This window comes from Strix aluco, chromosome Z (assembly GCF_031877795.1).
Source record: "Strix aluco isolate bStrAlu1 chromosome Z, bStrAlu1.hap1, whole genome shotgun sequence".
In the NCBI taxonomy this organism is placed as follows: Eukaryota; Metazoa; Chordata; class Aves; order Strigiformes; family Strigidae; genus Strix; species Strix aluco.
The window spans coordinates 88472662-88494398 of NC_133971.1; the positions used below are offsets into that span (position 1 = coordinate 88472662).

At 38.9% G+C, this 21737-nt stretch overlaps 1 long non-coding RNA gene across 1 annotated transcript; it reads left to right on the forward strand.

Annotated features, from left to right (window-relative positions):
- The first annotated feature begins 1504 nt into the window (after positions 1-1504).
- Positions 1505-20165, forward strand: LOC141918366 (uncharacterized). The gene is made up of 3 exons (XR_012621666.1): positions 1505-2268; positions 18640-18687; positions 19991-20165. It is a non-coding gene; the product is annotated as an uncharacterized LOC141918366 (long non-coding RNA).
- The last annotated feature ends 1572 nt before the right edge of the window (positions 20166-21737 follow it).

The following is a 21737-nucleotide window of genomic DNA, read 5'->3' on the forward strand; positions in this document are numbered from 1 at the left end:
ATTGCTTGACCCTGAATTTTTTTTGTGCAGCAAGATTAGCTGAAGTAGTGCAGAGCTACAGAAATGCTTAGCCTGTCCCTGGGCTTGTTCATGCAACAAAAGACACTGAAGAGCAGAGGAATATTAGGCAAGTTGTTGAAACAGTAACAGGAATCCGAGTTCAGTGCTCATTTACCTACAAATAGTTTCTTAAATAAAAGGGGAGGAGGGGACCATACACATTAAAACTTTCTGTCAAAAATTTTAGACCATCCCCTTCTGCCTAGTCACAAGAAATTCCGAGTTGTCCTTGCTTCTGTTTACATCATACTGCGTCAGTGCAATTCCTTCTTGCAGACTGGGTTTCAGGGGCATATGTGCTGTATCAAAATTTCTTATTATGAGAAAGGAAAACTGAACTAGCTCTCACCTAGCACCTCTAAGAAACTTGGACTACAGTATAAGACTTGCTGTTTATGAGGTGACCTTGCTCTTTCTCTTTTCTTTTTGTGCAAGTTTAGAAAGAAAAAAATAAATAAGAAAACCTCCAACCAATCAACCAACAAAAAACCCAAACAAAAACAAGTGTTAGAACAAAGTCTGGAATCAGTGGATCAAGAGCACCTTTAGGTAAGAGTATCCAACATGACACAAATGAGAGGTGTATTCAGAGGGCAGAATCTCTTCTCCAGTCTTCTGCTCTGACCATGATCTATTCCTTTCCAGATGTGAAGCTATGGAGTATATTAGTTGCCCCTGCCCTTTCAGTACATAGGCTTGATTACTTTTCCGCACCGGAACCAGAGTTCATGCCACCTCTGACCATAGCTGGATGATACCAGATGACATCTGATCATACAGGACACCAGGGCTGTTTCTCTGATGCTTTAGGTTATACTTCCTTGTAATTTTTTTTTTTTTTCGTGGGTAGAAGTGAAAAAAACAGTGCCTTCAATATGAGTTGACCAAGCCAACTTCAAGCTATGAGTTGCTTGGCTGTTTTACAGTGGCATTACAATTTAAGCAGCACTGCAGAACACCTAATAAGCTGTGTTAATGCATCTCCACCTCATCCAGGAAGCTCAGAGGACAGAGAGGGTAAGCTTCCATCTGTCTGCAAAAGACTGTATAGACTTCCACTGAGTCATGAGTTGGACTTTGTTAATGTGTAATGAAATTAATTAAAACCTCTCCCTTCCCCCAATATTGGTTAAATATTATGACTCACCTGGTTGCCTTCTGAGCATAATAAAACTTGACAGGATTAGAGAAGGGGGGAGATGCGGAGGAAGGAGGAGATGTGAGATGTTTCTTCTTCTTTGAGTCTTTTTGGCTCTTCAGTGCAAAGTCACATTCTGTCATGTTACATACACACCAAAATATTTAGAAACAGACAGGGCAAAGATCAGCTTGCAAGCATGAGTTCATGAACTCTGCCAGCACACAGATCTCTCTGCCAGAACAGCACAGGATCCCAGAGGCAAGTCAAATGAAAACAGTCAGAATAATATGCTCAGGTAACAGAAAAGGCAATTGTACGGCCAGGACTGATCCTGAACAGAATACATTTTGGCATGTATTGAGACCTTGACAAAAGGAAGCCTCTGAGGTTACCAGCAGAGATGACTTAGTTTTTTTATCCACCTTTTTATTATTTTTTAAAGGAGAAGGAGTGTTTAATTATCAGTTCTCAAGCAAACGGTGGTTCGGCAAAATGTCAGATCTCCAGCTGAGACGCCACCAGTTTGTGCTTGGGATTGTGTGCCAGGCGGCTGTATGGACAGGCGAAGACCTCCGACTGTTCGCTGAATGAATTTCCACTCATGCCTCTCGACATTGATTGAAAGCGAAGGCTGCTGTTGGAGCCCTCAGGCTGTCTTAAGAAATCCATCCCTCCCCATGCTAGATCCTTGATGAGTGTAACTCCAGCTTCAAGAGAGACGGGTGAAGTGGGAGGAATTTAACCCTTCTGGCCCCTGGAAGAAAAGCATTATCATTGGTTTGGGCTGATAGTCAAAGCAAAAGAAAAGAAAAGAAAAGAAAAGAAAGAGAATAATGAAACAAGAAAAGGCCCAGAAATATTCTTTTTTTTTTTTTTCCTTCCTTTTTTTTCACCCCCATAAGACATAAAAGACATCAGCACAGAATCTATTGTAAAATGTTCTTTTGTTTTGTAAGTTTAAGGTAGAAGTTCTCTGAATCCATTTTAATATCAGAACAAAAAAGAAGAGGAAAAACAAGTCCATGAATTTGGCATGGAGAGTTAACTACAGTCTTTGCTGAAGGAAGGTAAGTTGGACTAAATATAGATTGGTGTAAATTTATCTTAGAGCTCACTATAGTAGTGGTGCTTGAACTATTTGTACACACTGAGAATCAAATTTATGTGATTCACTGGCAATACAACTCTGATTGTCAAACACCAGGTTTGAATTAAATAGCATGCCACAAGGTTAATGTATGTTCTAACAGAAACACCTGACAGCCAGATCCTACTGAGGCAGAAATGGGTGCTGTCCCATTAGTGCCACACCAATCCATTCTTTGCAGGAAGGTAGCCCATGAAATGTAACAAAAGTGTATGTTAATTGCAGGCAGCATTTTGATTTTCTTTTATCATGCCATGTAGCATTTCTCCTAGAACTTAGTCCTTTAATACTGTGAATGAATTGCCATGAGATCTAAATGAGACTGCAGTCTATCCTATCAAACATGTGTATGGTGTATGTTGTTCATTTTGGTTTGCTCTGGGTTAGATTTTTTTGTTTTCTTTTTGTGCTTCCCTCTCTGTATTCTCCTGCCTCATATTTCAGGGGCCATGTTTTGATTCGATAGTTGTGCATCATGTAGCACAGTAGGGTTCTGATACATCACTTGGAAATATTACAGTAACAGCATTAACAACTGCAGATAAACCAAGGAAGTCACTGCCACTGCAGACCACAGACACATCAGGTAGAAAAAAAAGAGTGAAACATTAAGCAAAAATTCCCTCAGATAATAAAGACTAAACCCACAGTTCATTAACAAACCATATTAAAAAAATAAAAATAAAAATAATAAAAAAGATATACACATCTGTCTCACTGCTAAAGCTAATCAAAACCACCATTGATTATCATGGGATTTTGTTTAAAATTTTCCCGCAAATTCCTGACATAGGCATTCCCTTCTACAACCAGACTGCATAAAGGCTTTTTTCTTTGTGCCTTTGGGTTTAGGTAAATATGTTTCATATAATAAAATCCCATTTTACCTTCAGCTAAACCTAAAATACAAATAATATACAGTTTTCAAAACAAAAAATATTTGGAATTGGAAAACAGGTAAATTAATTTGCTGTGTATTGTTTTGGTTTTTAAATTTAATTAAATTTCACAAAAGTTCTTATTTTTTTAAAGTATAGTTTTTATTCGTCTCCCTTTTCCCCACAGAAAACCAGGAAATTTATATAAAAGTTAACATTTTAACTCAAAGGGAAGGTTTTACATGCAAATAGCCTTTCAGTATAATACCAAACATCCCCACTTGCTTCATTGGGCAATGGATACAATGCTAATTAATGTTCTTGCAACATGTGAGGCTTAAACTATGCCCTGCTGAAATCAGTGAAACTCCTGCTATTGACTTTAGTGGATGCTGGACTGGTCCCTAAAACAGACTGATGAAAACAGGAAGTAATCTAGACTTGGAATCTAGCCTTGGTTTCTGCCCCAACCATCCCTGAAATCACTGAAAACTCTGACATTAACCTCAGCCTCTGGACAAGCAATTTCTGCTTATACATTTAAAGTCAATTAGTTTCACCAAAATAGAGCAACTTATGCAGATGGGATGGAGAAGCACTGGTGCTGTTATCCAGTGGTGGTCTTCAAATGTGTAAAATCACTGAACCTTCCTCTCTGACCAGCAGGTTCACCCATAGTTGTGCTCTCCTCTGCCACAACAGACACAGCCAGGACGTTAGGCAGACAGATCGTTCATCCACGTGAAGCAACATTGGAAATCTCTGACCCCCTTCCCACAGGCTGGTCTCCTGCAAAGGACACGGCTGTAGTGCTGTCACTCCCTCGGGGGTGCTCACCTTGTATAAAACTATATGGTGGTTTCTGGCTCCAGTCTCTACCCCAGAATTGCCTTGGTTTCCCATTCATTGGCAAAATATGTGTACAGCCTTAGGCAGCAGAGTTCTCCCCTCAGAAGCATCCTGTGACAGCCATGTGAAAATCTCCCACCTGGGGACCATCACAGTCCACCCAGCACAGCCCAAGGGGCAGGGAGATGCCCTCTGTTGGGGTACAGGAATGGAGATTTTTAGGCTCCTGGAGAATGTCATAGTGAATGAGAGATAGGAAGAGAGGTGTGTGGTAAAACACCTCTTGCCTCCCTTAAAAGAAGCGAGCCATATGCATTTAATTCAAAGAAGAGATGTATGAGACTGCCCCTGACGAGGGGTCCTGGCTACCAGATACCAGATGATTGAAGGCAGATACCTGCAGTCTTGATCAGGAGTCTGAGCTTGACACATGGCCAAGACTTTCTGACAAACCCCAGTATTCAGTGTGCAGTTTTTTTTCTCCTTTCCCATCCCTTGACTTTTCTTTGTGAAAACCTCTTTGAGGTGCCTTATACTTTTATTTCATCGTACAGAACAGCTGAGGTGCCCTAGAGGTCCAATAGTCTATTCTTTGAGGCAAGGACTGTTAAGTTACCACCACTTTTTTTCCAGCACCTTCCAGATTAAGTGATTTAAGTGGCAGGTAAAAAGGCACTGTTATCAGAAAAGTACCTGAGAGTGATTTGTACACACAAGTCATCTGAATTTGTTTAAGGAAAGAACACACATCATAACTGCAATTCACACTTTCTACTGTTTTTCCCTCCATAGCTGGCAAATATGAAAGGCTTACTCTTGCATAAACCACACCAGAATGCCTCTTTCAAAAGGTTTATTTGGGTTTTTTTGTTGGAGAAATTAATTTACCTGTTTAAAAAAGAAAAAAGAATGAAACAGTAAATTAATTGTTGGTATCGGTTTGCACTCTTAGGAAACCAGGCTATTTTCATTACAGCATGAGCCTTTGTATTTGCTGTCTGTGACCATCAGAACCACCACACCATCGAGGACTTGTAAAGGAAGATCTCATTCAGACAGATACTTCAGGTCATGCATAAAATTTAGAGTGTGAATTTTCTTCTGCTGAAAACAGGATTTTGCTATGTTGAAGGGAAAAACATACATGCAAAGTCTGCTTCCATGTTTAATGCTGAATACAGTGAAGCACATTGTCCCATTGGATTGAGACGTAAATGCATCATAGGTTTATTCACAGGATTATCTGCAGGAAGTTACACACACTCAAGGTGAGATGGCAGGAAGCTGTTACAAGCATGCACACTTCTGAGCTCAGGTTTGTAAGACCATTATAGGAGCGTAATAGCTAAGATGGTTTCTTTTCTCCTAGTTTAGAGATGGCCTGTGCCCTCTGGCTTGACTATGATTTCCAAAGTATAATGAAGAAATATCTCTAGAAGTAGTCCTGCAAATGCAAACTCCTGTTATATGTTTACTCACAGCAGCAGCATTATTCCTACAAATAGCATTAGATGAGACAAGTATGGTCTAAACTTACTATAAAAGCCCTGTGAATGTTCACTTAACTGAGTTCTGTCACAGCACAGATTTTTAGAAGCCTGTAAAAAGGTCAGAGAAAAGGAATTTAGAAAATAAAGACACAAGGTTTCTTCCTCAAACTTAATGGCTGACCCTTCTGGAAAAAGGGGCTTTAGCAACTTCAGTAGAAGTTTGGGACTGTAATGTGTTAAATAAAATGGAACCCTGTCCTGGCTGCTTATAAAAGACACTTTTGCTTCTTATAAGACAGCAGTTAGATCATGAAAGGTTTTTTTTGAAACTTCCCATTGTAAATAAGTCATACTGTTGTGCATGACATGCTATTAGAAAGCGAAACTTGTTACATCCAGTACAGAAGCTCTCATGTTGGTAGTGGTTTCTGTGCACAATACATTTTTCTTCAGAAATTTTAATCTGGAACACAAAGAAGGAATTGTGGCAGACAAAGCACTAGACAGACTGAGGAAATCCATATTGATAACTTTGCATTTCCTAGTCTGGGGCCCCTCTTCTGCTCCTTACCCTTACCTTCCTCATCTATTTAGCCCGGCAGATATTCAGCATGGAGAAAAGGAAAGAGTCTGAAAGTAAAGATGAATACCCTGATGATGAAATTGAGAGACATATGCTTAACTTCTGCCTCTTATCTCTTATTTTTTCATTGGACACCTCCAAGAATAATCTGACTCCATATTTTGTAAGTACCTATGTAGTAGTCAAAGACACACAAAAAAATCCCCTCAGTCATCTTCCCTCCAGGCTGAACAGACTCATCTCCCTCTGCCTTTCTGTGTTCATCTTGTTCTCCAGAACCTTCACCATCTTGATAGTCTTTTGCTAGACTCTCTCCAATGTATCCATGTCTCTTGTGTGCTGGGGTGCAGAGCACTCCAGATGTGTCCCATCAGTGCTGAGCAGAGAGGAAGGATCACCTCCCTCAACCTGCTGTTGACCTTTGCTGCAAGGCCACATTGTTGTCTCAGTCAACCAGTTAATGAGGACCACCCCAGGTCCTTTTTTTTGCAAAGCTGCTTTCTACCCTCCACTCAAATAAAATAGCAATTATAATAATAGGAAAAGCATACAGACAATTCTAATTAGCAAAGTTATATCAATATTTCCTTTCCCACTCAGGAAGCCAGACGCACCGAGAGCAATACAGCAGAGGAGGGATGTGGACCTCCTTCCTCTGGGGAATTGGGGGTGGGACTGCCAGAAAGAGCAGCGTGACTGCCTCCTGTGTTTGTTTTCTATAAGGGAAAGGGAGTGTTTGCTGATATGCTGTGCCTCTGTTTAAACTGACTTTAGGAGTCTAATTGCCTGGTGTTTTCTGGAGTGTATTTGCTTGCTGTCTTGACTTGGTTTGGACTGGAGTGTGTTTGTTCTGAGTGATTTTGGAGTTTGTTTGCTTTAAGGGAAAGTGGAGATTTATCTAGACTGAAACTTGCGGTGTGCCTGTGCCAGCTGCTTCATACAAGGAGTTTCTTTTCCCTTGGGGCACCACTTTCTCTGGACCTTTGTCCTTATTTTTCCTCTATGTAAGCAGGGGTATCTCATGCAGAAAGGGGTCACCACTTTTTTCTCTTTTTCAAGTCCATTGCAAAAGGAATTATTTAGGAAGGAAGGAGAAAATTCCCTTTAAGACCATTTCTAAACAACTCCTTGATGTTTTTTTCCAAACAACAAACTGGATACATTCACTGTCATTTTTAGACATAAGCACAGTATCTCTAAAATTTATTTCCTGGGAGGAATTTGTGAATAAGAACTGGCTAACAGAAAATTTAGCATTAATTATATATAGTCTAAAGGTTCATTTCAGCAACTAGCCGGCCAAGGGTAGGGAAGACCCTAGTTTTTAAGAAGTTTATTTATAAAAACCCAAAAACCCCAACAAAACAACAAATGAAACTCAGAACCCAACAAAACCTGTACAGACAATCTGGACAGTTTGGGGTGGGGAGGAGGAGGAAGAAAATGAAGAAGAAAAAAATCTTGCTGTTTCTATTTGCTGTTCTCGGCAGCCATAAAATACCAGGGAAATTTCAAAGTAACAGAAGACAAAGTAAAACAGAATCGGAAACCCAAGATTTTTTTGTTAATATGGGAGTAACCTTAGTTCTATGACTTCTCTGCAGTGAGAAATTTCTGCTGTTTTTTCAGGGTCAGAGAAAATAAGCATCAATTGCTTTAGTGTAGCTTTTTTTATTTTTAATTGTTTGTTTGTTGAAATGCATTGTGAGTGATTAGACAGGAATACATTAAGCAAAGCATAGACCAAGGAGGCAGAATACGAGCCCTAAACTTTCTCACAGGAATTATAGGACGGGAGCTCTGAAGCATGACCTGTAATTCAGTGAGTGGGGAAAAGTTTCTTTCAACAAGATGAATCCTTAGTATCCCACTTGAAAGGACTGGGAGAAAGGGATCCTTAAAGCATCAAGACAGCTGAAGTTGTTTATATGTCTTGGGCGTTTATGAAAGAACTGCATGTAATTCTATGTTTACTTGCAATTTATCAGTTAGCCACTAGATGTCTCTGATTATTGCACACAGTTTCAGGCCAATTCAGTCCCTGGTAAACAAAGCAGACGAGTAGATCTAAAGAGGTGTGGAAGGCTTTTTTATGTAGATCTCGACTTATATTTGCTGTGTTAGATAAATATCCCCATTTTAAAACGTTCATGATCCTGCATATTAGAGTAATATCAATTTTTCATAAATTCAAACTTCCTTTTATCACAAAAGATCCAGGCGTATTTCTCCTCCTTCTAGTGACTTCTGGATTGTGTAAATAAGTAATTCTTTTATTTTTTGCAGTATATGAAAACAAGTCTAAGACTCCACATAGTAGCTATTTTATCAGTTTAACAGAATACAGCACTTGTTGTCCCAAAACAACACTAAGCCTTTAATAAATATTGTGTTCACTGAAAATGCCCAAGTAGTTTTCATGCATGCCCAACAAACAGTTGAGAATGACATACTGGCCAAATTCAGTCGAGGGCGTAGTGTGCATCACCCGTCTAAAATCTGCAGCTTTTGATGGAAAAGACAATATACCACATGTTTTTCCTAAATGGAGTATGTCGTGTTATAGGCCAAGCCTTTCCCGCCCAGAGCGCTGATGATAAGGAAAATAAACTTATACACACATGCATGCACATCTGTGTTTCTTTTTTGTGTAAGTGTGTAAATATAAGGGCAAGCTCTTTGCTGCCTTTTTCTTACAAAACCATATATAGTGAGTTTCAGACTGTGTATAAAATGGAATTACTCTGGACCTGAGCTAGGTAACAGCTATATAATTTAAAACAAGAGGGAAACCTGAACGTTGTACAGACTATAAGGGCACATTTACTTCAGGGGCTATTCAACGTACCTGTTTTTTTGTGTTTCCTACGGGTGCAAATGGGAAGTGATATTTAGAAAAGTAAGGAGACAGGGTTAGCACTTTGTAGAAATCTGCAGGTTTAGCTGTTTAGTTTTCTAAAAAAATTCCCTCCAGAGCAGAGAGAACCTGAGTCTTGACAACCCAAGTGCCACCTCCAATTTCACCAATTCCTTAATGTTCTGCAGTGGGTTAAAGCCTCTCAGATGTGTTAAATATATCACTTCATCATGATAATGATCATTGGAAAGGTTTATTCATTGACGTTGTTGGCAACAAATTTTTCTCCGTGCTGTGCCAACCACACTGAAGGAAGGCATCTCCCTATTCCACGTTGTGATTAAGTGTGCTGGGATGTCAAACTAGAAAAGGACTTCTTGATTGAGAGTAAAAGTGATAGAAATAGGAACTCAGATTCTCAGGGAGATAAATGAGTAGGAGAGATTTATTGATGAAGCATAGATAGTGCTAAGAGTAGAAGTTAAAATAGCATAAAATGAGGTTCAAGGGAGTAAATTGAGGGAAGAGATTTGTACTACAGGGAGAAGCAGCAAATGGAAAGTGTGTAGCCAGGATAAAAGAGCATGAAAAACATGGGCAAGAAACAGAGATGTGAAGTTATAAACATCTCCTGGTCCTCCCTTGTGGGTAACCCATTTTAGCAATATTCCTGCAGTGTCATTACTAGAAATGAAATTTGGTATTTACATGATGGCTTTGAAAGGTGGTGGGCCACATGTATTGCTGCTGTAATCCCACTGGTGTCACCACAGACTGTGAAGTTCCTCTGGGGAGAGCACACTTGGATGTTACACCTGCAGTTAATAAACCAGAGCACATCTCAGCCCCACTTTTCTGATCAAAGGCAGTGGTTCATGTTAAACCAGACAGAACAGCTGGCTTGAGGCTTTTGTGGCTGCTCTTAGGAACCAGGCTCACTGCAAGGTTGGCTCCACTATTTAACTAGTGTAATGCTTACTCTATTCCTCAATTTACACCTACAACAAATTTGACCCAGGGCTGTAAAAACTTAGCTTGAACAGCCTATGCTCTAGTTATTTAGTGCAATGATAATTATTTATAGTGGTTTTAAATTCAGAGTATTAGAAACATAAATGATTAAATTTTCTTGGATGTGTCTGCAGATAAGGTTTGTAACACAAATGTAATGAGCTTTGTTGGAGAGAGTCACAACTATTTCTGCTCTATTGAAAGGCAATAATTCCCTGCAGGAACAAAGGCATCAGATGGGAAAGATGTCATCTGAACTGTAAATGTATAGTCAGATGGATAGACTGCAGTTTGGGTTACAAGAGCATAAACTTGATGTAACTATTTTCGCATTGGTGAAGCTTGAATCAGAGCTCATTGTGACTCAGCCAGATGCTAGATCTCGTTCAAGCCCAGGGCATGATTCTTACCACTTGCTCAGTTTAATACTGATCACAGAGCTGCTCTAAAGATACTATAATTAAGTACAAATTACTGAAGGTACCTAGGTCAGAGATTTCAAACTAGTGCAGTCCTGCAGTAGCTAGCAGGGCAACACGGTTTATCCTGACTGATCCAGTGGAATTATGATTAGGTGCTTGCCCTTTGCAGTGAAAACACAGCCCAGAGCTATGATCCCAGGTATTACATCTGGCAAAGAAAAACTAAGTACCACCAGCACCCAGAATAATAAAACACATTAACTATCTGAAAAACTGCTAAGGAAAGAGGTCCACTGAACCAGGACTTAAATGCCTTTGTCTTTGCTATAGGCAGGCAAGTAAGACACCAACACTTTTGTTTCAAAATCAGAATGGGGAAAACCTGTTTATTCAGAAGTCAACCAGAGTAGGCTGTGCTCTCTTTTATTGCAGTGCTTAGACCTGCAGGGCTCCAACCATACTTTCCTCTTCAGATGATACTTTCAAAGCAAGTCCTACCTAGATGAAGAAGTCCACCCTATCAGTTAATTTGCCACACCTGTCTTGACAGTATTTACCAGATTGATAAATACTTGACTATTCTTAGTTAAGACACGGTAATTGGTAGAAAGATTAAAACTAAACATGAATATTCAACCTGGTAACAATATCATCCACCCAGGAAAAATATATCTTGTTAACAGACGAAAGCAATAGATTGGGCCTTGAGTCCTGTTCTCCATGATCCCCAGGCATCTGGGTTATGCAGAAATAATTAAGATATGAAGTCCACCAATCGTTGCAATAATAACGTGGAAGGTCCCTCTATTCATATCTTCTCTGACTATTGGGTTCCTTCAAATTATGCTGTTTTTCTAGGCTGGCCAATGTTTTTAGACAAACCAAATTCAAAGCCAAGTGTAAAACTCAACTCTAACTCAATAATTTCTTCACATAAGTATCTATAGAGAAGCAGCCACAGCCACAGCTCAGCAAATCCAGCAATTTCTGTCCTCTGGGAAAGAAGAAAAAGATTATAGCTGTCCTGTCTAATCTGAAATATTTGAGGCATACTGAATTACTGCACTGATGAGACCTATGATTTCCACAAGAAAATGAGACATGTAGGCTCCCTCTGGGAAGGTGTTTGACTTTAACAGAAACATGCATGTTCCCCCAGGCTGGGATGCGACTGGCAATGTACCATCGATCCGTAAACCGACTGATTTCTTATCCTGCTTGCCATGCACTGTGTTATCACCGAAGAAGCTGCTCCGCATTTAGAGCAAAAAACCACTGCAGACCAGTTCTGGTGGGTGGTCGTGAGTGTATCTGATATCCTAGATGCTATATTTGAGGAAAAGAGAGATTAAGGTCTTTCAGAAGCTTCCAGCTGCTTATGCTGTACTCGTATCAACAATTTTGTGGGGTCCATCAATCCTATGCCTCCTCCCAACTATTCCTCAGCTATGAAGAAAAGTCAGAGACAGGGCTATTCCATCCCACATCCTCTCCTCCATCACCTCTCTACTATCTGTAGACTCCAAATGGAGGAAGAAGTGAAATTTTCACTCCTCAGTCCAAACAGGAAAGCCTAAGATGATGTCCAGGTGAATCATCAGGGATAGTCTGACAACCCTCTGCCTTAGGAAGACATGAAGAACAGCAAATTAAAACATACAGGAGGACCTGAAGCATTGCACAGTGACACATGCCTCACACCTGGGCTGGTCCCCCAATATTTTAGGGTCTCCTGTAATAATCTGATCTAATAGACCCATCTCAGATATCCACCAATATCCTTAGCCATCTCCTTTCCTCCTCCAGCAGTGTAACCCTGATCAGCCTTTAATGCTGGATCACTGGATAGTCTGTCTTGGGGTTTGGGATGAAATGAAGGAAAAGATCAGCAACTGGAGAAAAAAGGAATTTAAAGGATGCCTCCTTAAAATCACACATTCAAACCATAGTGCTGTTACATATCTTTTACAGGTATGTTCATAACCTCTGATGCAGAGCACAGAATTGGGATACAGCAGTTCCTACTGGACTGTTATTTCACCATTTAACATCAGTCAGTGCACTCCATGTTTCTCTCTGTTGGATTCCTCATCAAAAGGAAAATCAAAACCCAAAAACAAGGCAGGTCACAAATTTCAAATCCCATTATTGGAATTATTTGTAAAATGCTTTACCATCTATTGACAAGGTTTTATTAGAGGCTGGTAGGTTAGTAACAGTCCTGGTGTGAACACCATGTTTTCATCTGAAAACCTACAGACAACAGATCTGAGGTGGAAAGAGAACAATACACTAGAGGAATAAATGAATGAATGAACGAACGAAGGAATGAATGGTGAGAGAGACAAACAGTGGACGGATAAGTAGAAGGATCTGATTTTCATCACTGGAAGGAAGTAGAGCATTCCCTTTAACTTCAGGCCAACAAAAATGGATATGTATGAGTTAAAAAAAGATATAAAGCATGAAATGTAGGAACTTGTCTTCCAGCCTATTGTTCAGGTGACAGATGACTTTGTAAATGTCACACAACTTTTTCCCTCCCATATGAAAAAAGAATCTGATCAATTCCTGCTCCCCCCTACTTCCCCAGGCAACTTCTGCAACCGATGCAAAGCGTAGCATTCAGTGTCAAAGCCTGTTACATGCTGCTATCTCCTAATAATATTAAAATGAAAATGAAAGTAGCTCCCAAACAATCTTTAAATCAATCCTAATGTGATCAAATTGAATATCTCCCTCTTTTCTTTCGTCCTCCCCTCTCCCTTCCCTGTCTCTTGAACGTTTACTACAGCATTTTGTCTGCAGCAATGGATTCAATTGTCACATTGCTGATTGGTGTCCAGCCTCTCAAGTTTGACATAATTGTTGTGTTCAAAGGGTTGCTGTACGTATCTTTTTATTGTGATTTCTTTTTTTTTTCTTTTTTTCTGACCTGGAGTTGCAGCATTTTTTTGGTGTAATTGAACTGACGTATAAGTGTAAGAAGATAAGAAGTTTTACAGTGGCAAGAAAGAAAGTTACTTCTGCCTCTTCTGGTCTGAGGATGGCCTATGTTTTCCAGACCTTGTCTTTATATGGGCTACACTCAATGCTTGCCAGAACTATTGTTTCTGGTACTCCCTCCCTGTTTTTTGCTGCTATGAAATAGCCAGGATTAAAGTGTTATTTTAGACTTTTCATAATTCTCATCTGCACTTGACTTGTTCTGAAAAAATAAAGGCATTTGAAGAAAGCTAAAAACGTATAAAATAGTTGTCACATAGCTCTTTTTTTTTTTCACAATATAAAAGTAATAACTGTTTTTTTAAAGATCAGACGTTGTGAAGTAGACTAAATTCATTTTTAATGCATCACTCATTATAGCTTGGAAAGACTGATGTTATGATACACTGATGACAACTTCAAAGTCTTGGCCAAAGGTCACCATAAGAACATTTTTGCAGCAAGAATGAACATTCTTGCAACAAGAAGTTAGAATAGTTCCCTAAGAAGAAGGGGAAGAGGGAGTTGGTAGTGTTGGTTTTAATAATTAATATAGCTTACTCTGCACAGGTGAAAAAAATACTAAGTATTGAATCCCAAAATATCACATAAATCAGCCCTCAAAAATCTAAGCAATCAGCCCTCAAAATCCTTTCAGTGGAATTCCAGAGAGGTCATGGTTCATACCTATCATTATTAAATACTTTTTACAAGGACCTGGGGAAAAAAAATAAATGGAAAATCATTACTGAGAGTATTTTCAGATGACATAAATTTGGGTGTAGCAGTAAATAATGAGTAAAATAGATGACTTGGAGCTCTCTAGATTGCTTGGTAAGCTGCGTGTAAGAAAAGAACTGGGACCAAGTGTGCCATTACACATCCAGGGAAGAAAAAGAATTAAAGTTGACTATACAAACAGAAGGATAATGCAAGGAAGTAGTGACACAATTTTTAAACATGGCTATAACTGCTGCTCTTCCAGATTCCCTTTGTAAAATCTTTTTCACATCAGGGTTCAGACATAATTTTTTCTTACATGTCACCATATGATTTCAGCATTTCATTTGATTTGACTTGGCAGAGGTAAAACACATGTGGAGATTTGATAAGTCTGTAAGTATCTACATAAAGAACATTGTGGACAAAGTTGTAGCAATGTTCAAAGTCTGGATGTTAAACCTACAGAAATTCAAACTGAAAATAAAGCATAGATTTAAACAGTAAGACGATTAACCACAGGAACTATTTACCAAAGATGATGGTATATTTTCCATCTCTAGGTGTTCTTAAAATGGGTTTGCTATTCTTTTTCTACTTCAAACATAGATTTTGAACTCAGTGTAGGAATTAATATAAGCAACTTCCAGGGCTTGATTTGTGAAAAGAAGTTTTCCTTTATCCAGAGAGCTAAAGAAATTACACTGTCAGCAATGCCTTGTTTGGCCCAAGATTTAACCAACTAGAATAGTGACTGTGAGACATTCACCCACACGTATTTTACGCCAAGCCCAATTCAGCTAACTCTGCCGACATGGCCCAGAGGACTAAAGGTGCACTGTTAATTGTCTATCTGCCTTTAAGGTAACACCTATTTTCCCTGATACAGTCAATCTTTTCAACTCAATCCTGAATTTGACACTGCTTCAATCTATTTATTATGATTTAGAAATAAATCCTCAAGTCTCATGGCACAGCTGCTTTTGTCACAATAATCACCTGCGCACAACACATTCCTGTTGTGAAGCTTGATAGGTTAATTGAGCTTCACAAAGCTTACAATGGGGCTTGAGATGCATGGATAAAAATGATAAGTATTGGGTGAAATCACTGCTAATATTCTTTAAAACCTCTCAGGTATACTGGCACCCAGTTAAACATGCTGAGAACATTAGCAGAGTATTAGTCAAGATATATGTCAGCACCTTTCTTTTCTCAACCTTCTTTTCTATAAGAACTGTGACTTATTTATTTTTTCTATAGATTCAGCACTGAATCATTAGGGCTGGAACAGGGACCCTAGTGGGTGGCATATCTTGTGCTTGTGCTTCACAGCAAGGCTGAATTCATTTTCCTTAAGCCATTACTGTTAGACTGATTATAAGTCCGCCCTTGAAAGCTTCTAAGTGAAAGTGGTTCTGTGACCTCCCTTGGCAGTTTGTTCCATGGCTCTAGCTATCCTAATAGTTATAAAGTTTGTCTTAATCATTAACTTAAATTTCCCCTTTGTTGCAGCTTCATCCCATTACTTCTTGTTCTGACCTTGGTGACTAATTAGAATAATTGGCCCCTGACCTCCTTCTATTATTCTTTATGTATTTGGAAGAGAGATGGGTGTAGACCAGAAAATGTGGAACCATATCGTAATGCCCTGACAGGCTCAGGAAAACATACAGCCTTGGGACTTCTGTTTGACCTACAGTAAGGTTAAAAGCCATGTCTAAAAGTTAGAACAGTATTCCATCTTTAAAGAAGCATCAAATGGTTTACTGACCCGAACTGAATTTACCTGGCCACAACTACTTGGTTACTCAAGTCAGGTCTCCCCTCACTTAGCCACAAGGGTAATAGTAAGACTAGTAGTTCAGAGCAGTACAGAGATTTCCATCAGAAGAACTGGCCTGGAATTCACTGCTATAATACCTGAATGCTGCCAAATCTTAGCACATCCATCCAAGAAGGCTGGGATTTGTCACCATCCCTGCTTTATGGAGGAAGAATAGAGAAGATCATGTTAGATCCTCAAAGATATTTAGGGAGATATTCTTACTGGTTTTGGTAGAGAAACTGAATCCATGACTCTCTAAGATACCAATTTTTATGTTAATCACACCCTTCCCCTCCCTCTGAAACTTTTCCATTGAGTATAGGAGTCAGGATCTTCTCCACAGTCACAGGTGTAGGCTGTTTTATTGGACCCCTTAATTTCTGAGATTAACGTTTGTTCAGATTCAGAATATTTGTCTTTTCTATGGTAGTCATTGGTCTGGGTAGTGACAACAGACTTTAAAAGATTAATTTTTCATGAAATAATTTTACACTTTTACTATATATATTGTCTTACTAGGGTGGATCTTGAAAGGATGGTCAGAAAAGTCCAATTCTTTCCCACAGAGTTTATAATTTCTGTTCCATATAGACTGTCATGTACTTAATGCTCTTTTCCAATGCCATGAGCTGAACCAAGGAACTTATATCCAAAAGATATTCATGACCCTGAGATCATAGAAATTTTGGTAATCTCTTAATGCAGAGCATTAGTATGTCATGTACCTTCAGTCCTCCCATCTAACAAATATGATCATCCAGAGGAAAAGGAGCTTCTGTCTTACTCTTATTGGATTAGCACCCAATGGTTAGATCAGCCATTGGCATTGTCTGAAGTTGCCTTGAAATGCTGTAGAAATTAGGTCTTGGTAATAGGACCTATAATAATATTCATCACCAATTTAACATTATCAGCAAGTGGTTTTTTTAGAAATTAATAAAATTATCTTGTAGCTAATATATACTTTTGATTTCTATCATACTCTGTAGTAAAATGTTACATAAGATTGGTTTATTACTCATGAGAAATATATATATATATATTGAGCCCAGTGCCTAATAATGTCATTGTTTGCTCCATGGTGCTTGTAGTGAGGGGAAAAATAATAATTTTCATTATACACCTCTGTAGCAGCCTTATTTTAAAGACCTTTGCTGCTTCTTCTTTATCTGTGAAGATCTAACATTATTGCACTTGGCTGTACTTCTCTGCCACATTGACATTGTTGATGTCACTGAAATCTGTAACTCATTGATTTCAAGAGGAGTATATGGGAACAGCCCTTTTCTGCTCTGATAAAAGGATTTTTCCTCTAAATAGTGAAGCAAAAGAATTTGCTGCATAGAACATCACACTCAAATTCTGTGGCTAAACTCACAAGTGATGTGTAAAGAAATTGAATGAGATTCCCTTAACTTCTGCTCCATTAACATGATACTTCCCTGGGATAGTATAGCAATAACATATTGAAGTCTTGGTCCTAAATTAGATTGGTATATAAGTAAATTTTACCTGTGGGACCAGATTTCATGTCGTGCTTGACAGTTGTGACAGAAGGTAACTTCTGAGCTACAGCACCTTATCATTCATGGCATGTCACAAAATATTAACACCCTTGAGGATGATTAAGTGACACATCATAATAACTTATATCTTGAAGAAAGTCAGAAGCCAGTTCTTCATTTGATGATCTCAGCTCCTACCAAACATGAAAAAAATTGTACATTGTTTGCAAGCCAAGAGCCAACATCTCACTAAGACACCGATTTAAAGGGTTCTCCAGTAATAATTAAAATGAAATGGAAATAGACCTATCAAAGGCAAGGAAGAACTATGTAGCCATCAACATAATTCTTGTTTGTGCAGTACATGTTGCTCTGAAATGCAATGATAGGTTTTGCATAAAGGTCATTTAACTTGGGGATGGAAGAGGGTAACATAGAGTCAAAAGGTCTGAATTCCCATTGGCTGATGGCTATTGCCTTATCATGGGATGGAGGTTGCCAGACTGATCTATGATTATGCAAATATGTTTGCTATGATTTGAAATAGACCCAACAAGAGATAGAATCTCTTTTTCTTCTCCTTTATTCACAATATCTAGGGCTATTAAGATACATTTAATGAAGAAAAATCTCATTCTGTCAAAAATATTTTTTCTAAAATATTAGAATTCTGAAAATGTTACTTACAAGCTCAATACTTACAAAAAGAGCACTAGTTTTTTGTTTGTTTTTTTTTGTTTTTTTTTTAATCAAAATAATGATTTTTGGTTGCCTAAACACCAGCTATTTTTACATGTTTAGTTCCTGATTATTCAAAAAAACTGCAGGTTTATGGATTTTTTCCATAACATGCTGCAGACAACAATTCTGAAGAAGATATTTGATGAAAAGTATAATAAAAATAGCTATTTTTCAAAATCAGTCATACTGAAATGCAGACTTTCCCAACAACCTTTTATCTGTACTCATTTGAAACCTTCAAAGGGAAGTATCAAACAGTCTTAAGAGTGTATTTTTTATCCTTTACATTAGTTACTTTGCAATTCCATATTTCATTATTCTATGCAGCTTGTATCAGGTGTCCTGAGATTCTTTCTCTTTGTATTATAGTGTCTTGATCACAGTTCATCTAAGGTAGAGGATCACTTAGCTTTTCTTCACAGGACTGCAGCTGAGATCCACATCTCCCAGGAGACCATCTGTGATACAAGGTAAGTGACTCCCAGGAGGATGTCACACAAATTTACATCAATTAGTATGTTCAGACACCAGGAATATCTGGTAGCTTGTGAAAGGGAGAAAAAAAATAACCCCTCTGCAAGATTCATTAATGTCCTCTTTGAATTACCCTGCAGGGCTATGAAGCTGTAATGGAGAACCATGACCATAGACGAGACAGTACTGCTGCTTCTGAGTGTCTCCAATGCCACTCAGGCATATTTCCATAAGCTTGCTTCAAGGTTCATATATTTAGACAACATGCAGTGTATTCGTATCTCTCCAAGACAAACAACCCTTACAAGATTTAAAGATGTATGGTCTCTGATTTACAGTTTATTAGCATGACACATTTTAAGCTGAAGTCTGGGTAGAGTCAGTCAAAGGTTGTACAGAGAGAGACAGAGATAACCACACATGGAGAGCCCTCCAGGAGGAATTCCCATCATCCCAAAGTATGGTAGAACGTGAAATTTCATGCTCCACTGCTTGAAATGTCCCTAGTGCCAATCTAAAGTGGGTAAGGGTGGAAAAGTTTGTGACAGGGAGTGTCACACCCCAAATTCATAAAAAATTATACACTTTCTTTTAGTTTTGCATTGGTATTTTCACTGAGAGTCTTCCATTATCATATTTGGTCCCCACATTAACCACTCATATGTTAGTAGTCATATACCATGATATGTGTTAGAGATGCCCTCTCTGAATACTGCAGAAAGGAGAAAGAAAAAGTCTGTCAGAGGAACATCAAATCGTACCCTTTGTTCAGAAGTGCAATGGTCATTGCTGGTTCTGTAAAGCAGCCTTAACTTGAATGACCCTGTGGTACATCTACCCTCCTAGATAATTTTCATACCACTTCCCTAGAAGGTAGTAAATTACCATGATGTTTTTGATAAAAATATACTCAAAACAGAGACAAAGTGGCATAGTCATGACCATACAGAAGATATGTGGCAAAGCAGGAACTTGAATGAGGATCTCACAATTATAGCATTGCTAATCTAACAAAGTCTACTTCCTAAAACAACAGACAAACAGGTATCAACCAAGTAAACTAGACACACAATGTATTAAGAAGACTCTGCATGGGCTCAAGCTGAGGAAATCAATTACTTAAACTGTTAAAAGCAGATGGGTCAGTATAGGTAAAATCTTCACATTAATTATTAAGTCCTTTCAGCTTTTTATTTTATCAGCAGAATGGAGGAAAAGGAAAAAAAAAAAAAAAAGAAAGAAAAGAAAAAGATGTCTCTGTATTAGGAGTGATCAAAAAGATTTTTTTTTTTTTTCCAGGAAAAGCTGTAACAAGGTTTCATCAATTATAAACCAAAAAAGACAGGGGCAAGAAGAACACTTGGCAGGTTGGGTTTTTGTTGTTTCCACCACCCCCGCCTCCCCCCTTCGTTCTTCTTTCGTTCTCTCTGCTCTTGTGCTCCTTCCTCAACCAAGAGCAGTTCTGCCACAGCGAATGCACACCTGATGTACAGCACTGTTTCATGGTTAGACAATTCTGACAGCTACTCTCTGCAGGTTTTTTTGGAGGGGGGAGGGGCAGGAAGAAAGGAAGGGGGTTGTCTAGGCTCTGTGTGGGTATAGGACATAGTGCTTCTGTGGCTTTTTGCTTCTGAGTGCATAGTCCTATGTCCAGCCTGGAACCATCAAAGTCACATGTGCAAAGAGACCATCCAGCATTGAGATGTAATGACAGATATTAATATTATTCAGCCAAAGGGGAGGGAAAAAAAGTCTTTCAAGATCTTATGATAAGTTCTCTTGCTTCTGCCTGCACCATGACTGCTTTCAATTTTGCTGAGGAACTAGTTTGCTCTTTCTCAGTCCAAACCTCCCTTTTCTTCTCTTCTTTTTTTCCCTCTTTCTTTCTTTTATTTTCATTTAAGGTTCTCAATTTTTCTTTTTTATCTTCTGCCTCTTTGTTCCTCTTCTCTGTGGACCCCTCTGCTGAGATCAGATTTCTTTTGTTTTTGTCAGTTTCATTTTCACTTTCTAAAACTCATTATTTCTTTTGATGACCAGCATTCATCCTTCTAATAATTAGATATAAAGAAAGACAGTATGTAAAGAGAATAGCTAATAACTTCCCCTGTTAATGTTTCAGTCTGCAACAGGAGCTGACATCCTCAGGAGGACATGGTAACAAGTTTTGGAGAAACTTGTGAGGGACCTGCCATGGAAATTGACAGGAGAGACCCTAGTCACAAAGAAAGAAAAGCAAATTCTTTCCTGGGCTGGTGACAGCCCTTAACTCATTTGCGTTTTCTTCTCAGAGGCACGACAGAAAAAGTCTATGGATGGGAAAAAGGGATGCAAGGGTTGATGTTCAAATATCATGAAAATGGACCAGATCCTCAGCTGGTATAAATCAACACAGACCCACAGGAATCAATGCAGCAATGCCAATTTACACCAGATGAAGACCTGACCCGATAAATCTATCATGCTCCAGATAAAGGGGTGAGTGGGGAGGGGGAGTGTACCATGAGTTAGTGTCTGGTCAAATGGGCAGTGAAATAGAAACACAGCTCCTGCTTGTTGCAGAGGGCTAGCTGCGGAAAATGCTTCCTTTGAAGAGAAAGCATATCCCTGGGGACTGACTCCCTGTGCCTTTCTCTCCTCTCCCCGTGAGGGGGACAATGGCCAATGTAGCACTGTCAGTGCTTGCCTGGAGATTCAAAGGAGATGGAGACATTGCTTCCACATTACGCAGAGGGGGCTGTTAAGAAGGGGCTATTAAAATTAGCCATTTAAATGTAAAAGAAGCAAACCTGCTCTAAGGGCTCTTCCTCACACATATCCACTCTGCCCTGAAAACACCATCCAGAGTGTCATGAGATAGTGCTCAGTGTGTGGTATCTCCTCTACCAACCATACTGTTAACCTACAGCTCTCCAGTATTTGAATATTTTGTGAAGATTAAATGAAACACTGTATCTGTTTCTTCACCTTTGGTGTCTCTTTAGTGTTTAAAAGAATGTTTTGGGGCTTGCTTGTGGTTTTGAGCTATGTAATGTGACGAGTGTGA